The sequence below is a fragment of the Tachypleus tridentatus genome, chromosome 12 (genome assembly GCF_004210375.1).
Source record: "Tachypleus tridentatus isolate NWPU-2018 chromosome 12, ASM421037v1, whole genome shotgun sequence".
In the NCBI taxonomy this organism is placed as follows: domain Eukaryota; kingdom Metazoa; phylum Arthropoda; class Merostomata; order Xiphosura; family Limulidae; genus Tachypleus; species Tachypleus tridentatus.
In genome coordinates, this window is record NC_134836.1 from 70,440,418 (window position 1) to 70,460,123 (window position 19,706).

Sequence of the window (19,706 nt, forward strand, 5' to 3'; positions counted from 1 at the left end):
CCGTCAATAACTTTTAAAAATGGCAGACAATTAAATGCTGTTTAGAAGAAGTGAAAAACTGCAGATATCCTTTTGTGTAATATTGTGCTTAACTTGAAACAAACAAAAGAAAGACAGGGTGTAGCATAATCTGGTGGTTATTGTGCTGCACTCGCAATATGCAAGTTGTGGGTTCGAATCCCATCTCTGAACATGATCTCCCATTCAGCTGTCGGGTCGTTACAATGTTTCTTAGTACCACTATCCGATTATAGAAATTCAACAATCTTACAGTAGCAGGCTCGCATACTTGAAAATAAACTCAGCAATGGACCAAGGAGGACAACTAATTAGCGAAAAGTTATTTCAATTTTTGAATTTGTGAAGAACAATAGCCAGTGAATATTTACATGAAATAGTCATGACCAACTGTTTTGTCAGTCCTTAACTCATGGTTCCAAATCTGAAGGATTCATTCGGTTGTTACTTGTGACAAAACTAATTTGAGGTATTTGTTGTAATCCTTAACTGATGGTTCCAAATCTGGAAGACTCGTTCGGTTATTACTTGTGACAGACCTAAATTGGGGTATTTATTGTGTCCATCGCGAGGAATCAAACCCCGGATTATACCGTTGTAAGTAGTTAAATATGTTTCTGTCCTATCGGAGGACACATCTAAAAGGGAAGATGGTACTATGATTATGGCCTGGCATGGCCAAGCGCGTAAGGCGTGCGACTCGTAATCCGAGGGTCGAGGGTTCGCGCCCGCGTTGCGCTAAACATGCTCGCCCTCCCAGCCGTGGGGGTGTATAATGTGACGGTCAATCCCACTATTCGTTGGTGAAAGAGTAGCCCAAGAGTTGGCGGTGGGTGGTGATGACTAGCTGCCTTCCCTCTAGTCTTACACTGCTAAATTAGGGACGGCTAGCACAGATAGCCCTCGAGTAGCTTTGTACGAAATTCCAAAACAAACAAACAAACAAACAAAGGTACTATGATTAAGAAAATTTAAAAAAGAGACATTTTATAAAATAAAATGATACAACACTTTTATAGAAGCATTTTTAAAATTTTCAAATTCGAAATAAATATATTTTTATTTCCATTTTTATAAAATGTTTAAAACATGTTTGAAAGAACATCAGTTTTTTTTAAATATATCAAAAGTATTCATTAATAAGTTGCAATTTTTTAATAAACTCGCAGCTTTTACAAACTGGAATATTTTTAACATTTCGACTGCCTTAACTTGCCTTTTGTTAACAGCAATTTTTTCAAATGAAAGCATTACAAGAAATAAATAAACGAGAGAAAAAAGGCTCACTTATCTTATCAATTTTGGATTTTTCTCTGCATACTTTTAATCACGTAGTATAAAGAGTAGATACGGTTTGTGTTACAACTGATTACCAATTCTGTCAGAGCACAGAACGAGGACGCACCAAAAGGCTCATTGAACGAACATATCTAATTACATGCTGCAAGAGTTATCTAACATATAATAGTGATTAGTGTATCATGGCTCGAAATCCCTTGCCGCAAAAATGTGCTCCTCACTTAGGAGTCGTGAGTTTGTTTTCAGGCGTGGCAATCACATCTAACTATACGGTCAGACAAGAGTAGCTCAAGAGTTGGGGGGTAGGTTATGTGCTAAATTTTGAAGCAAACAAGCAAAGTGGTTTGCGTTGATTTTCGCCTGAAGTTGCACCAGGGCTCTCTACGGTAGCCGTCCCTAATTTAACAGTGTAAGCCAACTTTTGGGCTACTATTTTATCAACAAACAGTAGGATTGGCCGTAACATTATAATGCCCCCACGGCTGAAAAGGCGAACATGTTTGATAGGACGGGGATTCGAACCCGCGACCCTCGGATTACGAGTCGAGTGCCTTAAACACCTGGCCATGCCGGGCCGACAAGCAAGATGAGAGAATATTTATGTTTGTTTGTAGTTAAGCACAAAGCTACACAATGTGCCATCTTGTTCTGCCCTCACGGGTATCAAAACCCAATTTATAGCGTTGTAAGTCTGCATATATAAGGCTGTGCCACTGGAAGACAAAATAAATAATAATGGTCATTTTCTTTTCAGTTGTATTTGTTCAGCAACATCATTGCTAATCGTATCTTTGAAGAGCACTACTAAGCCTGAAAGCACAGCCTTATATAATATTGACGTAGACATTCGTACACTGAATTTCCCAGAACCTTCTGTAAGTGAAATAACTTTGTTTAATAAAACTTTACGTTGGTTATTATTCCCGCTTACAAGTGCAGTGCATCAGGCAACTTAAGCACCTCAGTTGAATTACTGAAAGGTAATAATAAATGATATATATGTATATAGAGAGAGTTTGTTATAAACAAAAACAAGCCGAAACAAGTATATATATATATATAACGCTTCACCAATTGAAAGGATCCCCAGGGTACGGGCTATAACGTGGGTTATAAAATTTATCCTGGGTTCTGGAGGTGACCCATGAAATTGGACCCACATTGCGGTGGGGATACACCGTCTATCAGTCTTAACCACCGTTCGCCAGTCTCATACAAAGAATAGTTAAATGATGAAATAAACAATAAAATAAACAAAGGAATAGAAATTAGGAGAGCGAGATGTGGGTGCTGAAGCCCACAACGTCCCACATCTATATCACCCTTCACAGCCAAAAGACAGTTGTGGGAAGGTAACTGCTCTCCAAAGTAAAGTAGAATAAATAAATAAAAAATTAAATGAAAAAAATATATATATAAATCAATCAGTATTTTAATTTATGTACAAAAAGCAAACTTGTAAACAAAAACAGACGCTGGTCTGACTTACACAGCAAGATAAAATTCATTCTGATTCGGTTTCGTAACATCTCTAGTGAAAACAATTCGGTCTCAACATAAGACAAAACTAAATACATATATCAGAGTGGTAGCTATAGTGTGAATAATATTTCTCTTAGACGTCGTTATCAAAAAACCAAGTAAACACACAAAGTTTAAATATTAATCCATTATGTTAAACTGAAACGAGTGATAAAATATTCAATGAAGGGTTTTGTCTCTTTGAATTTAAGCGCAAAGCTACTCAGTGGGTTATCTATGTTCTAAAAAACCACTGGTATCAAAACCAGATTTCTAACTATATTTACGTCCTCAGCCTTACCATTGAGCCACCAATGGGCTGACTACTTTCACGTTGTCAGTATAACATCAACACTATTATAGGTAAAATTTGCTCTCCTGATCGAGAGGAACCATCATTCACAGAAGTGCTTTGAGGAATGTCATATGTTTTCGGAAATTGCACGAAATGTTTCATTAAGTTTTTATTTTTATTTATATCTGTTATGAGATTCAAAGTGTTTTTAAATTTAGTCAGATATTTGGCACGAAAAACATCTAATGATTTATATTCATTTTTGGGCACGTGACGCGAAACAGATCCGCCAACACAGCCTTGTGTAAAGTGAGGAACTATTTTATATCAGTTTATAGTCGTTCCTGTGGTGTCATATTATTTTTGGTACGAACATGTCGCCATCAAAAACGTTTGGAAAGTACCAACTCACACCATACTTCCTGTGGTGTCCGCAGTCGCTCAGCCGTAAGCCTGGGGCCCAGCATGGCCAGGTGAGTTAAAGCGTGCGACTCGTCATCTGAGGGTCGCGGGTTCGCATCCCCGTCGCACCAAACATGCTCGCCTTTTCAATTGTGGGAGCATTATAATGTTACGGTCAATCCCACTATTCGTTGGTAAAAAGTAGTCCAAAAGTTGGCGGTGGGTGGTGATGACTAGCTGCCTTCCCTCATGTCTTACACTGTTAAATTAGCGAAGGCTAGCACCAATAGCCCTCGTGTGCCTTTGCACGAAATTCAAACCAAACCAATCGTATAACATGCGTAGCTTAACCAGGAATTCAGAAGTAGGCCTGTAGTGTACTTACGTGTAAGTTACAGGTTGTTATACTTTCTGAACTTTCATTTGCATATCAGTGGCTAAAATAAACTGTCCGTACTTGACCTGAAATATCAGTGTTTACAATGTATAACCAAATGTCAAGTCTCTATATCCAGCCCTCTCGTGGCACAGTAGCATGTCTGCGGACTTACGCCACTAGAAACCGGGTTTCGATACCTTTGGTGGGCAAAGCAAAGATAACCCATTGTGTAACTTTGTGTCTAATTCCAAATAAATCAAAAATTCTACATCCGATCAGAAGAAGTAAGGCTCGGTATAGCCAGATGGGTTAAGGTATTCGACTCGTAATCCTAGGGTGGCGGGTTCGAAACCCCGTCGCACCAAACATGCTCGCCCTCCCAGCCACGTGGGCGTTATAATTTTATGGTCAATTCCACTATTTGTTGGTAAAAGATTAGCCCAAGAGTTGGCAGTGGGTGGTGATAACTAGCTGCCTTCCCTCTAGTCTTACACTGCTAAATTAGGGACGGCTATCGCAAATAGCCCTCGAGTAGCTTCACGCAAAGTTCAAACAAATAAAACAAATAAATAGAATAAGTTAAAATAAAGTTTACATTTAATGAAAACGTACAAGTGTTCATATTAAACTAATTAGGGGGTCAATCGGCACAGCGGTATGTTTGCGGACTTACAACGCTAGAATCTGGGTTTAGATACCCGTAGTGAGAAGACTACAGACAGCCCATTGTGTAGCTATGTTCTTAATTACAAATAAAAGGAAAGCTAATTAGTAATGTTTAGAATTTAAAACAAATTTCGAATGTCTGGCTAATTAACATTATGCACAATTACATCTGATATAATTCTCAGATGCCATTAATTGGATGTTTGCTATTATAACGGTACAACATAATGGGATAATATACTAATTTCGCAGACAACTTTATTGCAATTATGATAGTGGGTAGTAATCATGAGCTCGTGTAAGCCTAGTCTGATATGTATATACTTAATAAAAAATAATACGATGCTATCTTTATATATTCTAAGTTGCAATAAATTTACAAATATGGTTATCATATCAGACTAATGAGATCAGGGATAACACGGATCCAGGACCATGATTCTATATATGACAGTCTCTTTAATCTCCAGTTGGAGTCTTTGGAAAATCTGAATAGTAAACCATGATCGAATTAATACCGAAACGCCGAATATTCCCGCCCCTAAGAGCCCCAAGCTCTGGATTTTGTAAGCAGCCAAGGACGTGTTTCGTTCATGTCTTAGGTAGAAGTCCCAAATCAAGTTTTAAACCTTGTTAAAATAAATGAAACCCTGTAGATAATTCTGACTTAACAAAACATCTTAAATCTTCTCTTAGTTTTTCCAAGAAGTTTTAGTGATTCAATAGATCAATAAAAATAAAGACTGGCCTTTCTTAAACAAGTCTGAGGTTGGTCTTAAAATATTATCAAAATTCGGGTTTTAAAAACAACACCCTGCAACTGGAATTGTTATGTTAAGAAATAACAGGTGCCTGATATGGCCAGGTAGTTAAAGTACTCGACTCGTAATGTCATGGTCGCGGGTTCGAATCCCCGTTACACCAAACATGCTCGCCCTTTCAGCCCTGAGGGCATTATGATGTGACGGTCAAACCCACTATTCATTGGTAAAAGAGTATACCAAGAGTTGGCGGTGGGTAGTGGTGACTAGCACTTTTCCTTTAGTCTTACACTGCAAAATTAGGGACGGCTAGCGCTGATAGCTCTCGTGTAGCTTTGCGCAAAATTCAAACAAACAAACAAGAGATAACAGCTTACGTTTACTTTGTTTAAGCTCGAAACTCCAGAACGAGCTGACTACGCTGTCACTACAATTTGGATCAATCCTCAAGTTTTAACGTTATCAGATCTCGAGTTTGCCACTGAGTTACCAGAGTGTGGGGGGATAAAAAATTATCCTAAAACAACAATTTCAGAGTGTCTATTTTGTAGACTAGATATAACATGACTTCCATCTTACTACGATTAGATGTACACGTTTTATTTTGTTGTAAATAATAAAATGTTATACAGAAATGCATTCTGTTAACGGACGACAACACAAATCCATTCATTTGACCAAAACCAAACGTAAATGATTTGATTCGTTTTAAATCCTGCGCAAAGCTACTCAAGGGCTATCTGAGCTAGCCGTCCCGAATTTAGTAGTGTAAGACTAGAGGGAAGGCAGCTAGTCATCACCAACTACCGCCAAACATTTGGCTACTCTTTTACCAACAAATATTGGGATTGACTGTAACATTATAACGCCCCCACGGCTGAAAGGGCGAGCATGTTTGGTGTAATGGGGATTCGAACTCGCGACCCTCGGATTACGAGTCGAGTGTCTTTACCATCTGACCATGCAGGGCCCTCAAATGTAAATGGAAGATAGGGTTGATTTTTACAGCAAGATCTTACAGGCGTTCTTTATAAGTCAATAAAATCTCAAACATTATCTATAAACATCAAATTTACAAATATTTAATAGTTCAAAAACAGTTTATACACGTCATTTGTGCGGCGACCGAATGTGGATGAACTCTACCTTAACAAACTTGAGTTTCTAGGATTTTTCTATCGGCGAAGTATCTATGGCGTTACAAACTGTGCGTGAAACATTGAAAATTTATAAAGATAAAGAAACATGAAGTTTATGTTCTTAAACTAAAGCACTAGGTTTCTGAAATCTTAGAATCTCTTCTGTTTCAAAATATAAAGCTATATAAAGCAGCGGCATTTTTCCTGTTAATGGTCTATATGACCTAAATTTAAAAAAAAAAAGGTTTATTGGATAAACCTTCAATATTCTTAAGTAATCTTTATTTAACTGCACTACTTTAAAGACTAGTTTATGACCATCAGATCTCAATAAAATACATCCCAGCCAGTGTCTGAATTATATAGAAAACAGCTGGCACAAAAAAATGTGATCTTTCATTACGAAAATCAGATTTAATATATGTACAACTTCAACATTAAAATAAATCAATTACTTTAAAATAGGAGGGTCGTGGGTTTGAATCCCCGTCACACCAAACATGCTCGCCCTTTCAGCCGTTGAAGCGTTATAATGTCACAGCCAATCCCACTATTCCTTGGTAAAAGAGTAGTCCGAAAGTTGGCGGTGAATGGTGATGACTAGTTCCCTTCCCTCTGGTCTTACACTGCTAAATTAGGGATGGCTAGCGCAAATTTTCCTCTTGTAGCTTTGCGCGAAATTCGAAAACAAGCCAGACCTTTAAAATAGTTGTCTTTACTGTACCCAATTACCCATCTAATGCATTCCAATGGTAAGTACGTTTATATATAATTGTTATTCACTTTATCACAAGAACGAACCGATATCTTTGTGTTTAATATTAGATATCGTTTAGAGAGTTAACTTTCTTTAGATTTTAGCCAAAAAAAAAAGAATTTCTGAAATGTTAAACACTGCATCATACAAGTCCCTTGGAAACAAAAGTGTAAAAGTTTTTTCTTATTCTAAGAAATAGCGTGTACAGTAACGAAACGTTATGTTTACGCAGTTTGTATTTTTGGTGTTAATACAGAATTGTCCCCCGCTGATTCAACGGCAATTCAGGGGGTATATAACGTAAAACACTGGAATTTGGTTTGATACCTGTGGTAGACAAAGCATAGCTAGCCCATTGTGTAACTTTGTGTTTAACAATCAAAAAATAAAATCATGAAATTAATATTAATTAATTAATTAATATTACTTACGTGCTTCATATTTTACTTTTGGCCTCTATTTTTTTTCGAAAATTCTCTAATAAACGGGATTTCTAGGGTACAAAATCATTATTCGCAAAATGTTTTCAGATATTTATGCTTACTTTTCCACAGACACCATTGATACGTTGTTTCATTTAACATCCCAGTTTTCAATATGATTCGACATTCTTTACTTTCCGTTTCGCTTCTGATCATAAGAAACTATATGCTACAATCCTCGTCTATCAAGTTCTGCTAGGACTCAGTTGGTCTCACTTCACGTTAGGTAAGGCGTTCGAAATCAAGCAGTTCACGAGCTTCGATTCATTGACGTCATAGCATATTTAGAAGCGCCCTCTAGCCAGTAAAATATTATTTTTATTTAATAACTTTTTCGACCGGTTTCGTGACTTCAAAAATCACGTTTCAGGACATAATTTTAGACAGAATATGAACTAAAAGTGGCGACACTTTAAATGGATAAATATTCTCTCCAAAATTATGACCTTTGAAGTCACGAAACCGGTTGAAAAAATTATTAAAAAATAGAGAAAACAGAAGAGTTTAATATTCGAATGTTTATTAACCGTATCCACTGCTGAAACTTATTTGTGTTATATATATATATATGAATAGAGAGAGAGATTACACAGAGATATAACGTTCTTATAGCAAGGCTATACTGTACAAACACCGTCATTTAACACTTTCAGAACTACACACAACTAATCAATTATAAAGTAAATCTATCCGTGATGAGGAGAAACCCACCTGAAGTAAAAATATGTTCTCACAGTGGCTGTTAACATAAAGATGACATAAGAAGGTTGAGACGTTGTTCTGTACTTTATTTTCAATAAACTTTTAATATTCATACAAGCCGTCTTGAGGATACAAAGTAAATCCATATTTACAATGATTGTATCTTAAACTCTATTCGTTTAAGAAAGAGAAAATACATCCATAAGCACTTTAAGAATCGCAAGCTTAATACGTGAAAGTTTGAACATAATAATGCATATTTTAATACCTATCAGCATATCAAACCTATAGCTAAACGAGGGTACTACAAGTACCATATCTTCCAAGACAGTATTCATTGATACTCGAAACTTGTTTCTCTCTAACACCCATTTTGGGCCCGGCATGGCCAAGCGTGTTAAGGCGTTCGACTCGTAATCCGAGGGTCGCGGGTTCGAATCCCGGTCGCACCAAACATGCCCGCCCTTTCAGCCGTGGGGGCGTTATAATGTCACGGTCAATCCCACTATTGAGTTGGCGGTGGGTGGTGATAACTAGCTGCCTTCCCTCTAGTCTTACACTGCTAAATTAGGGACGGCTAGCGCAGATAGCCCTCGAGCAGCTTTGCGCAAAATTCAACAAACAAACTAACACCCATTTTATTCAAGTATCGTTGAAAGAGAAACAAAGAATAAATCAATTGAATAACAGCTAATAAGAAACATGACTTAAATGTGAAAACACCGTATAGTTCTTGTACCATGTACGAACTTTTGCAAATAAAACCTATAACTCTCGATTCATAATGACGAGAAACCTACTTGAAGTAAAATGTATTCTAAAGGCAATTGAGATATATATTAAAACCTTAATTAAAATAAAGTGTAGAACAAAGTTTCGACCTTCTTAGGTCATCCTCAGGCTAACGAATAAAGTTAGCAACTGATTAATGCTGGGCACACGTCTCAGGGACGAAGAGTAAACTGGCACGAAATTGTAGGGGGCGTTGCAGTTAGATGTTAGATTATGAATTAATATAGGTATAAAAGCGTTCTTTTACATTGGTTCAGTTTTGGTTTCCAAAGCGGGTTATGTGAACGTAAAGTTCAATATCACCAGCGACCTTTAATAAAGGTTAAAGTTTTAAAAATTAATTTTCAATGTTCAGTTTTACTTTCGCTTTGGTCCGGCATGGCAAGGTGGGTTAAAGCACTCGACTCGTAATCTAAGGGTTACAAGTTCGAATTCCCGTCACACTAAACACTCGCCCTTTCAACCGTGGAGGCGTTATAAAGTGACGGTCAATCGAACTATTCGTTGGTAAAAGAGTAGCCCAAGAGTTAACGGTAGGTGGTGATGAATATCTGCCTTCCCTCTAGTCTTACACTGCAAAATTAGGGACGGCTAGTGCAGATAGCTCTCGTGTAGCTTTGCGCGAAATTCAAAAACAATCACGTTTTATGAATATCAGTTAGATTTTGTACTCCGGACTAATATCTATTTTACTTCTTATGAAGGAAGCCATACCTCGTAAAAGCTCACGAGTTATTCTATTTCTTTAATAGAGTAATCATATTAGAATATCTAATGTTCTATATTTGTGTAACTTACGTACATAAGCCTGTATTTCACCACCTTTAATATATTCATTTCAACCTCAATCATTACAAAGTTAACAAAGTCTGTCTTTTAACATGATCTTAAATTAACAACGCTGAGATATCTTTTGTTTTAAAGACCGTTAGTCCAGATTTAAATAAATCATCGTACGTCTCTCAGGAAGATATTGCTAACTGTCGTGCGTTACGAATTGACTTACGTGAGTTCTATTATTCCAGGTAACAACTGCACCTGTAGCCAGATCACGTGGGCTGCTTGTTCTCCCCAAAAACTTTGCGTTCTGAGTTACATATGATAAATATATTCATTAAATGACTTAAATATTTTCTTCGAGCCACACTAACACACGGTTATCCGAACTTTTGCTCAGATTCTGTTACGTGTATTTACAAAAACAAAAAAAAAAAATCATATTTTAACTGATATAACATAATCAGATGTTCTTGGTTGCTAAGCGACACAACAATCTACAGAATCCTATCCACTTGTGTACATGGATCGTGTTAAATTTTTAATCTTACTACGTAAGAAATACACATCAAATAATTTGTTTTTTTGGTTTAGATCGAAGCCGCATTAGGCTATATACTGTGTCTAACGTTGGCATTCAAACCCTGGATTTTGGTACTGCTAGTCCGTAAACTTACCGCTATCCAAGCGGAACTTATCGAGGAATATTAAACTTCTCGAAACGTAGCTTTGGCTTGAACCTCGTGCTACCAAACAATTGTATCGGTAATACTGTACTGTACCCTCTTCGATGGATCTGAGGTAAGTATGAGGACTTATAACGCTAAAAATCGAGTTTTGATACATGTAATGGATAGAAAATAGATAGCTTTGTGTTTACCAATAAAGAAACAAACCAAATATTGTATTGAAATAGAAAGAACCTAATTTTATATGGCTTTATTATAAAAACATAAGTTTCAATTTATTTTCTAATTTATAGACGTATAAAGAAAAGTATGATTAGGGTGACAGTTAGATAAGGTAGAACATATAGCTTACCATCCGTCTGAATTCTATAATATTATATTTTGTGGTTCATTTAAAGTGGCCGAAAACATTTATTGACCAATCATATGACCGATTAAGAATGGCTTATATTTTTGCATTTGCTATTGTGCATAATGTAAATGTAGATTAATAATAAAAAACGGTAAATAGAGAACAAATCAAACTAATTGAAACATATATATATACAAACAAACCCAGCTCTTCTATATGTCTCTGTAGCAATAAACGAATCACCTAGCAACTACGGTTTATCAGAATTAATACATATAAATCACTTCGATTTCATTTTTTGGTTTTTCGTTCAGATATCATCAATATAAGGTTTGGTTAAAGTTCTTTAAAGATCGCCTCCCCCTGGTGGGACAATGGTAAGTCTAAAATTTGTCACCACTGGTTGGACAGTGATACGTCTAAAATTTGTCCCCTCCCTAGCGGTACAATGGTAAATCTAAAATTCGTCCCCTTGGCGGTAAAATTGTAAGTCTAAAATTCGTCTCCCCTTGGTAGGACAATGGTAAGTCTAAAATTCGTCCTCCCTTGGTGGGACAATGGTAAGTCTGAAATTCGTCCTCCCTGGTTGGACAATGGTAAGTCTAAAATTTGTCCCTTCCCTAGCGGTACAATGGTAAAGCTAAAATGCTTCCACCTGTCGGTAGAATTGTAAGTCTAAAGTTCGCCATTTGATTCCTCGAGCTGGACACAGCAAGTAACTCAAAATAAATCTGCCATGAAAATAAAACTCTTTAAAAAATAAATGCATCAAGAACAACCAATAAATTCCTTTTATCGAGACAACATCTTCAATACGAAAACTGTGTGGAATCTTCATCCTCGGCATGGTCACTCGACTCTGAGGGTCACGGGTTCAAAACCTTGTCACACCTAACATGTTCGCCCTTTCAGCCGTGGGACCGTTATAATTTGACGTTCAATTCCACTGTTCGTTGGAACAGAATTGCCGGTTGGTGGTGATGACTAGTTGCATTCCCTCTAGCCTTACACTGCTAAATTAGGGACGGTTAGCGCAGATAGCTCTCGTGCAGCTTTGCACAAAATTAAAAGCAAGCAAATAAATCTTCGCCCTTGGAACAAAAAACTGAAAAGAAAGTGAAGTTGTGAAAATCTTGTATTTATTTATGGTATCACACAGGCGAACAATATTTGTACTATTCCATTAAATCTATATATAAAACACAAGTACATAATTACATTGGTATACAAAACAAGTACATAATTACAAACTCCTCACTACAAAGCTATAAATTATTCTATAAAACATGGTGGCCTTTATTTCGATTTCTACCTATACGAGCTACAAGCTATATTTATAAAAATGACGTAATCTAAAGTAGTATTTATGACTTTCAACTAACTAGTTTATAATTGTATTGATTTATTTCTCTACAAAATATCGATGTATTTCCTTCATTTTAAAGATATAACTAGGTAATCCAGTGTAATCTATCACCTGAGTCTTAGGGCGTCAGCGTTGAGAAATAATACAGCTAACACTGTGAAAACATGACAGACGTTACCGAAGGCCGTTCCTTTCCCTTGTTTTGTTTAAAACAATAGTAACGTGTCTTTTAGATAAAAAGTAGAACTAAGGTTTAGATTTATTTGCGGTATGATTTTGTAAGCAATAAGAGTAAATGTTTTATTAGGTTCACATATCATGAGATAGGTTTCTTTATTCAAATGTGTGTTTTAACAAGGAGTCGCAGTGATGATGTTTCTTTGTGTGTGTATTTTCTCATAGCAAAGCTACATCGGGCTATCTGCTGAGCCCGCCGAAGAGAATCGAACCCCTAATTTTAGCGTTGTAAGTCTGTAGACTTACCGCTGTACTAGCGGGGGGGGCGTAATGTTTGTTTGTTTCGGACATGAGCACAGAGCTCTGCAATTGTTATTGGTGTGATAATTTTGAAGTAAAAGACTAGAGGTAAAGATGTTATCCATCAGCAGTCAATGTCAATTATTCAGCTATTGTAATCGAATAAAAGACGTTGACAATCACTCTTATGACACACCCATGGCACCAAAGTGTGGAGAGGGATTCATAAAGGGATCAAATCTCTGAATTAACTCTAACTACAACAACGCTCCAGCTTTTCTCTTACTGCCTACAATATTGGAACTTATTCATTTAACAACCAATATAATTTTATTGCGTGAGAATTTCGATCACTTCCAAGTCCGTCCCCTGGTGGCTTAACGATAAATCTGAAATATTATAACACTAGAATGCGGAATTTGATACCCTTTGCGGACGCGGGTAAATAGCCCACTGCGAAACTTTGCACTGAAGCGAAAGAACACTTTCAAATCTGCAAAAGAGAACTAAAATTATACGCTTAAACGAGATATTACGGGATTATGACCCAAAATGTAAACTAATTCCAAATGAAATCAGATCGCACGTATTAATGAGAGAATATAACCGAGATAATAAATAGGTAATATTTAATGAAACTGACGCTTTTCCTAAGGTCAATGTTACGTGTGACCGAATTACTTTCCAACGACATTAATGTAATATATCATACACGATTAACTCATGTATAAGTTACACGTTAGATCTCCACAGGAATTTATTACGTTTTGTTGTCTGAGCGTAAAATGTAATTCCGTTGATCAGTTTTTATTATGAAACTGTATTATGTATTTAATTCTGAACTGTATCGACCGTACTCTATTCTAGTAGTATTGCATACAATTAAAAAGAGGGTTTTCTTTTTTTTCTTAAAGAACCCACGTGGTCAGTTGAATCATATTAATTATACCTTATAAAGTTAGAGAAGCTGTTACAATCGGACTATAATGGTTTACAGAGTTTATTTACTGAAACAGTGTACTGTCTTTTGTAGCCTTTTCAAAAACACATTATTCTAGTTTCCCACTTATTTGTTATAGACAGTTTAACTGCATAAACACAGATTTTTCTTCGTCCATTTGGACTCACACAACGAAACGAACCTTTTTTTGATTACATTGATACGTTTTTTATTTTGCTCAAAGCTACACGAGAGCTATCTGCGCTAGTCGTACCTAATTAAGCAGTGTAAGACTAGATGGAAGGCAGCTAGTCATCACCACCCACTGCCAACTCTAAGGCTATTACTTTAACAACGAACAGTGGGATTGACTGTCACGTCATAACGCACCCACAACTGAAAGGGCGAGCATGTTTGATGTGACGGGGATTCGAACCAGCGACCCTCAGATTTCGAGTCGAGCGCCCTATCCACCTCGCCATGTTGGGCCTAATTAAATTGGTATCACGAATGGAATTGTGTGATATCCCTAATAAATGATGATTTAACCCATAGCATGTCACTGTTGTTTGATCTTTAAATGATCTTATTAAGTTCATATACGTAAATGATCACAGTTTATAGAAGGGATCACATTTATAGAAAGTCTTTAAGCGTCTGTTGGTGTTGAAACCCAGTTAAAGCCATGACATCGTGGGTTCTGGGCTAGTAATTTATGCTCAGAATGTAAAAGATAAAGAAATACAGCGAGTTAAAATTTCAATATATTATCAGGTTATTATAATACATCCACTTCTTCTACTGTTTTACCAACGCTAGTGCTGCAAAAAAAAATATGCAAAAGGTCCCACTTTTTTCCCAAGAAATATCATGTAATAAGATTTGAGAATCAGCAGCTATTTTAACAAACAAGAAAACTGATACGTTATAAATTTACAACGAACGAGAACATCCAAACTAGAATCGAATAACGTTTTGAATATAAAGAAGACAATGTTAACTGTGTAACTACGTAAGTGCTGTAAGCATTTCTGGTGTGATTTATATTAGTTATTTTTTTCAGTTTTTCAAATAAAGGACCAAGAACGAGTTTCAGTAAACGCAAGTTTCTATATAGTTTATTTCTACTTCGACCGTCTATTATTATTTAAGTTTTAGCACTAAAAATAAACGACTTTATAACACTAAGTTTGTTATTTCATTTTAAATCATTCGAAGATTTGTACTGTCAGTTAGGGTTTAGTGAAACGCTTCTGAAAATGCTGTAAAGCAGAACGTTGAGTGTTTAATTAAAGTAAAATAATAAATTTGGTGTTATGAGGTCGTTTATTTCTAGTATTGCAACGTCTATTATACGCAAATATGCACTACTGAAACTAAATTATTTGTCTATTTCTTGAAGGAGGCCGCCATGTCCAGGTGGCTAAGCCATTCTGAGGGTCGAGGGCTTGAATTCCCGTCACACCAAATACGCTTGCCCTTTTAGCCGTGGGGGTGTTATAATGTGAGGTCATTCCAAGAGTTAGCGGTGGGTGGTGATGACTAGTTGCTTTCCCTCTAGTCTTACACTGCAAAATTATGGACGGCTAGCGCAGATAGATAGCAGATATGTACTGTGACATTCAGAACAAACAAACAAATTTCTTTAAGATTACGGCACTCAGAAAATTAGTTGTGTATCACTTCATCGCCACGTTTTCGTTCAACCTTTTAAACCACAGATGAACTTGTTTAATACGTCGTTACTAAAATTACGACACCTGACATTTTTCGTTTGTTTGATTATTACAAAACAAAAAATGCTATGTCGTGAACAACCTTAAGCTGGTTAAGTGTCATCACAGTCAATTATATATGTCATAAGAAAACGTAATTAGGCTTACTGAATAGTTAAATACTACATTTTTATTTTCCTCGGAATTTTTTCGAGAATAAAGGTGTAATCGTATTTCAACCATACTGTATCTGCCATATCCATTACTAAAGATGTGTTTCGTTCAATAACAGAAGTCTGGCGAGGATCTAAGAAACATAACAGTGATCGGAACGTTCACTGTTCATGTAAGCCAGCTCTCGAAAGTATAACTGCTGTGGTATATATTGCTTTCAGCTAGTGAAACGTGATTATAATAAATTATGTATGTGGTAGCTCTAATACAGCCTGGTAGTTCGCACAGTGAGTTTTAAGATATTTTATTTAATATGAGAAACGTTCATTGTCTTTAAAATGTCGTAAATCTTTCAATACATCTGGAGCTGAGCCCTCTCTCAACAACAACAAGAATAAAAGACACAACTCATTTGGAAAGTAATTTGTAAAATATTTTGTTTTACGTAACAAATGTTAAAAGGTTTTAACTTTGTGCGTGCTAAAATGTAGATTTTTAAATCTAAAAAACAATTGTTCTGTTCTGTTAGCATTCTGCAAACGTTACGATAAATTAAATGGTCGTATCTGAAAGCAGTATTCAGTGACCCTTATCTAAAAGAGCGCAGTATAATATACCTTGGTCAGTCACCTTTACTTAAGTAAGAACAAAGCAGGTTAGGCGTGGCTATGTTTGTTAGCGTGCCGATTTGGGAATCAGAATATACAAGGTTCGAACCGTGATGTACCGAAAAACACACTCCAACTCTTCATATATTGAAATATTATAACTGTAACTAATACCGGCGGGCGCTACTGACTGGTTTCTTCCATTTGGTCAGTAGTTCTATAATAATAATGACTATTCCTAAACCTTAGGAGTTTCTGGCCTTGCCCTTTAATCGATGTATTATAGAAGGTACTGTTTGTACTGGAAGTATAAAATATTTACCAAGGTAAATGCAATGTGTTGTAGTAGTTAGGGTACTTGTACTATGAATCTGATGATGTAAGGTTTCAGACCCACTGCTACATAAACATGCTTTGTGATACGCGATAAGAGTGACGGTCGAGTTCCACCATTCGGTCTGACAAATGTAGTCCAGTAGTTGACGGCAGGAGATGACTAGTTACCTTCTTGCCTATCAGCTGAAAATTATGAACGGCAGTGTGCAGATAACCCTCGTTAAACTTTGCAAGAAATTCAGAAATAAATAGAGTTTATCTAAGAATGTGTGTAGTTTAAAAATGCTACTATTATTCTGCCAAAGGTGAAGAAAGAAAACCGTTAAATTTAAGCTTCCATTAAACCTCCGAATAAACCAGAAGTAATCAAGCCAACTCAGAAAATTTTAATTCAATTGAACATCGTTATATGTTGGTGGTATCAAAGAAAATGGACCACAGTTCCCATTCTAACGTTTATCATTCGAAGAGAGTTTTTCAGACTCTTGCGGTATCAATGGCGAAATTGCTTTTGCTTGAACTATAATAATAAAGTGAGCAACTCCACACATTATGGCACATATTTCATTTTGAAAAGACTCGGAGCATATGTTGTTTCGTTCTTAAATTGCCGAGGAAAAACGCAGTCAGTAAACACATTAGCTAAAGCAGGAGATAGAGTTATGTCATTTGGAACGAATGTAAGAAAACTGACATAAAAACAAATGTTAATTAGAAAGGATATTTTGTGATTCAAAATGCAAAACGTCCTTCGAAAAACAACTAACAAAACAAAAACTGTGATGAGAGACAGAAATAATATTCCTGAGAAAAGACCGCGCAGTTACGTCATTTAAATTATACTAAAAAAGTAACAAAGGAAAAGATTGAATTGTTCAAATGTTCTTTTCCAAAACCTTAATTATATTTTTAGTCCTAGCTGTGATAACTTACCGTCAATTCCTGAATATTTTCAATACCTATTTCGCCTCAAACTGTACATATAAAAAGTGTATGTGTGTTTTCCTTATAGCAAAGTCAAATCGGGTTATCTGCTGAGACCACCGAGGGGAATCAAACCCCTGATTTTAGCATTGTAAATCCGAAGACTTGCCGCTGTTCCAGCGGGGGACGTATAAAGAGTGGTAGCACACAACAGATAACTAAACCAGAGCACACAGTGTCTGTTCTCTGTGAAAGCTGATCTTACGACGAAGAACCTTGACAGGGGAGGTTGTATTGAAGAAACATATATTTCTAAGCCTCCTTCCTAAGCCTATTCAAGTCTTTTATCGTGACTGAATGTTTCTTTTTTGTTAGTTAAGCAGTAGGCGACACAACGTGGAGAATCGATATCCGAAATTCTTTTGGCTTACCGCTGAACCTCCAAGGAAAACTAATTTTAACACTGATTTATCTCTCTATGTACATATTTTTTATATTAAGATAATTTAATTAGAATAATCGAGCAATGTTGTTGAAACCGTAATTATTGAAATACTTGGTAGATCTTGCAAGTTATTCAAAAGCAATTCGAAAACAAATCACCATGTGCAACATTTGTTGTTCTGTTTATGCTTGAACTTCGGTACGTGAAGACATTTATGATAATCGATCGTTTCTCCAACCACAGCAGCTAAATGAGAATGTATATATCATATTGTGAATCTAATTCACAAACATTTTGATTGTCCTGCCTTATACAAAATAAATACAACTTATTTTCTACCATAATTACGTATCACACTTTACAAATGGAACTATCGACTTCCAAGAGTTGCGCTGTGTACAAGAACTTTCATAAGATAATCCATGAGACGGCAGTTAAACTCTAATATTTTTATCAAATACATATATATGTATATATATCTATACATATGCAGAAAAACCGTTTCACTCGTTTCTCTTCGTTTATGAGTGAAACGGTATCAATTCTGAGAATTGTCATTGTGTATAAAAGAAAAAAAAGATTATAGTAAGTTCTTCTGGTTTAGGTTTTAAAATGTGTGGTTACGAAATGATTGTCTAACGTTTTCAAGTCAATTTGTGAATCAGCGCTCGGAAAGTCTGTTTTAAAACTTCAATGAAAATAGATTCTATTAAGACCAAAAGGACTGAAAACACTTCATTTTTTTGTGATAAAACGTGTGCATTTACGTTTTGGGGAAACAAAATTACAATAAATGTTCTGCCTAAACTCTGAATAAATCAATCATTATGTCTTTCACGTGCATGTTCTGTGCTGCTAACCCGTATTTGTAACAAGAACTACTGCCTGTTACACCATTATAATACAATGAACTATTTGTATTTTGTTCTTCCCGGGGATCGAAGTCGAAACTCTATTTATTTCTAAAGTACTGGGTGGGGGTTTAAGTTTGTTTTGAATTTCGCGCAAAGCTACACGAGGCCTATCTGCGCTAGCCGTCTCTAATTCAACAGTGTAAGACTAGAAAGAAGGCAGCTAGTCATCACCACCAACCGCCAACTCTTGAGCTACTCTTTTACCAACGAATAGTGGGATTGACTGGCACATTATAAATAATGTTCTCACGGCTGAAAGGGCAGGCATATTTGGTTTGACGGGGATTCGAACCCGCCACCCTCAGATTACGAGTCAAATGCCTTAATTCACCTAGCCATGACGGGCCGTAAAACATTTGAAGGGACTCGTCAGAGTGAATATGAGGAAAATGTTTTGATATGTTAATGCAGGTTTGCTGCAGATATATAAGCGAATAGTTTCAACAAACTCCAAGTAAGCAGATGAAAACCGTAAAAGGTTTTAGTGAAATTGCATTGTTATACCTGAAAGTTTTTGAGCCCCTTTCTTGTCAAATTTGTTCTTGTTTTTAAAGTAAGCTAAAAAACGGGTAATGTTATTATTTATTTCAGTTTTTTATAACCTCTTAAAACAACTGATAACACGGTGAAACATTTAAGCAAGTAATTAAAAACACAGCAAGAAATGATTTGCTCGAACTTATTTTGGCACACAGTTTATTGAAACATGGAGGGTGCCCGAGTTATCTCGTGCAAATCACAGAATGTTTTCTAAACAATATTTTAAGAGATATTCC

At 36.2% G+C, this 19,706-nt stretch overlaps 1 protein-coding gene across 1 annotated transcript in view; it reads right to left on the reverse strand.

Moving 5' to 3' along the window:
- LOC143233533 (tetraspanin-9-like) overlaps positions 1-7,922 on the reverse strand; it is a 106,381-nt gene extending 98,459 nt beyond the window's left edge. The window contains exon 1 of the mRNA XM_076469852.1: positions 7,782-7,922. The gene's annotated coding sequence lies outside the window, so the exon portion shown is untranslated. The remainder of the gene's footprint in view (positions 1-7,781) is intronic.
- Positions 7,923-19,706: the final 11,784 nt, after the last annotated feature.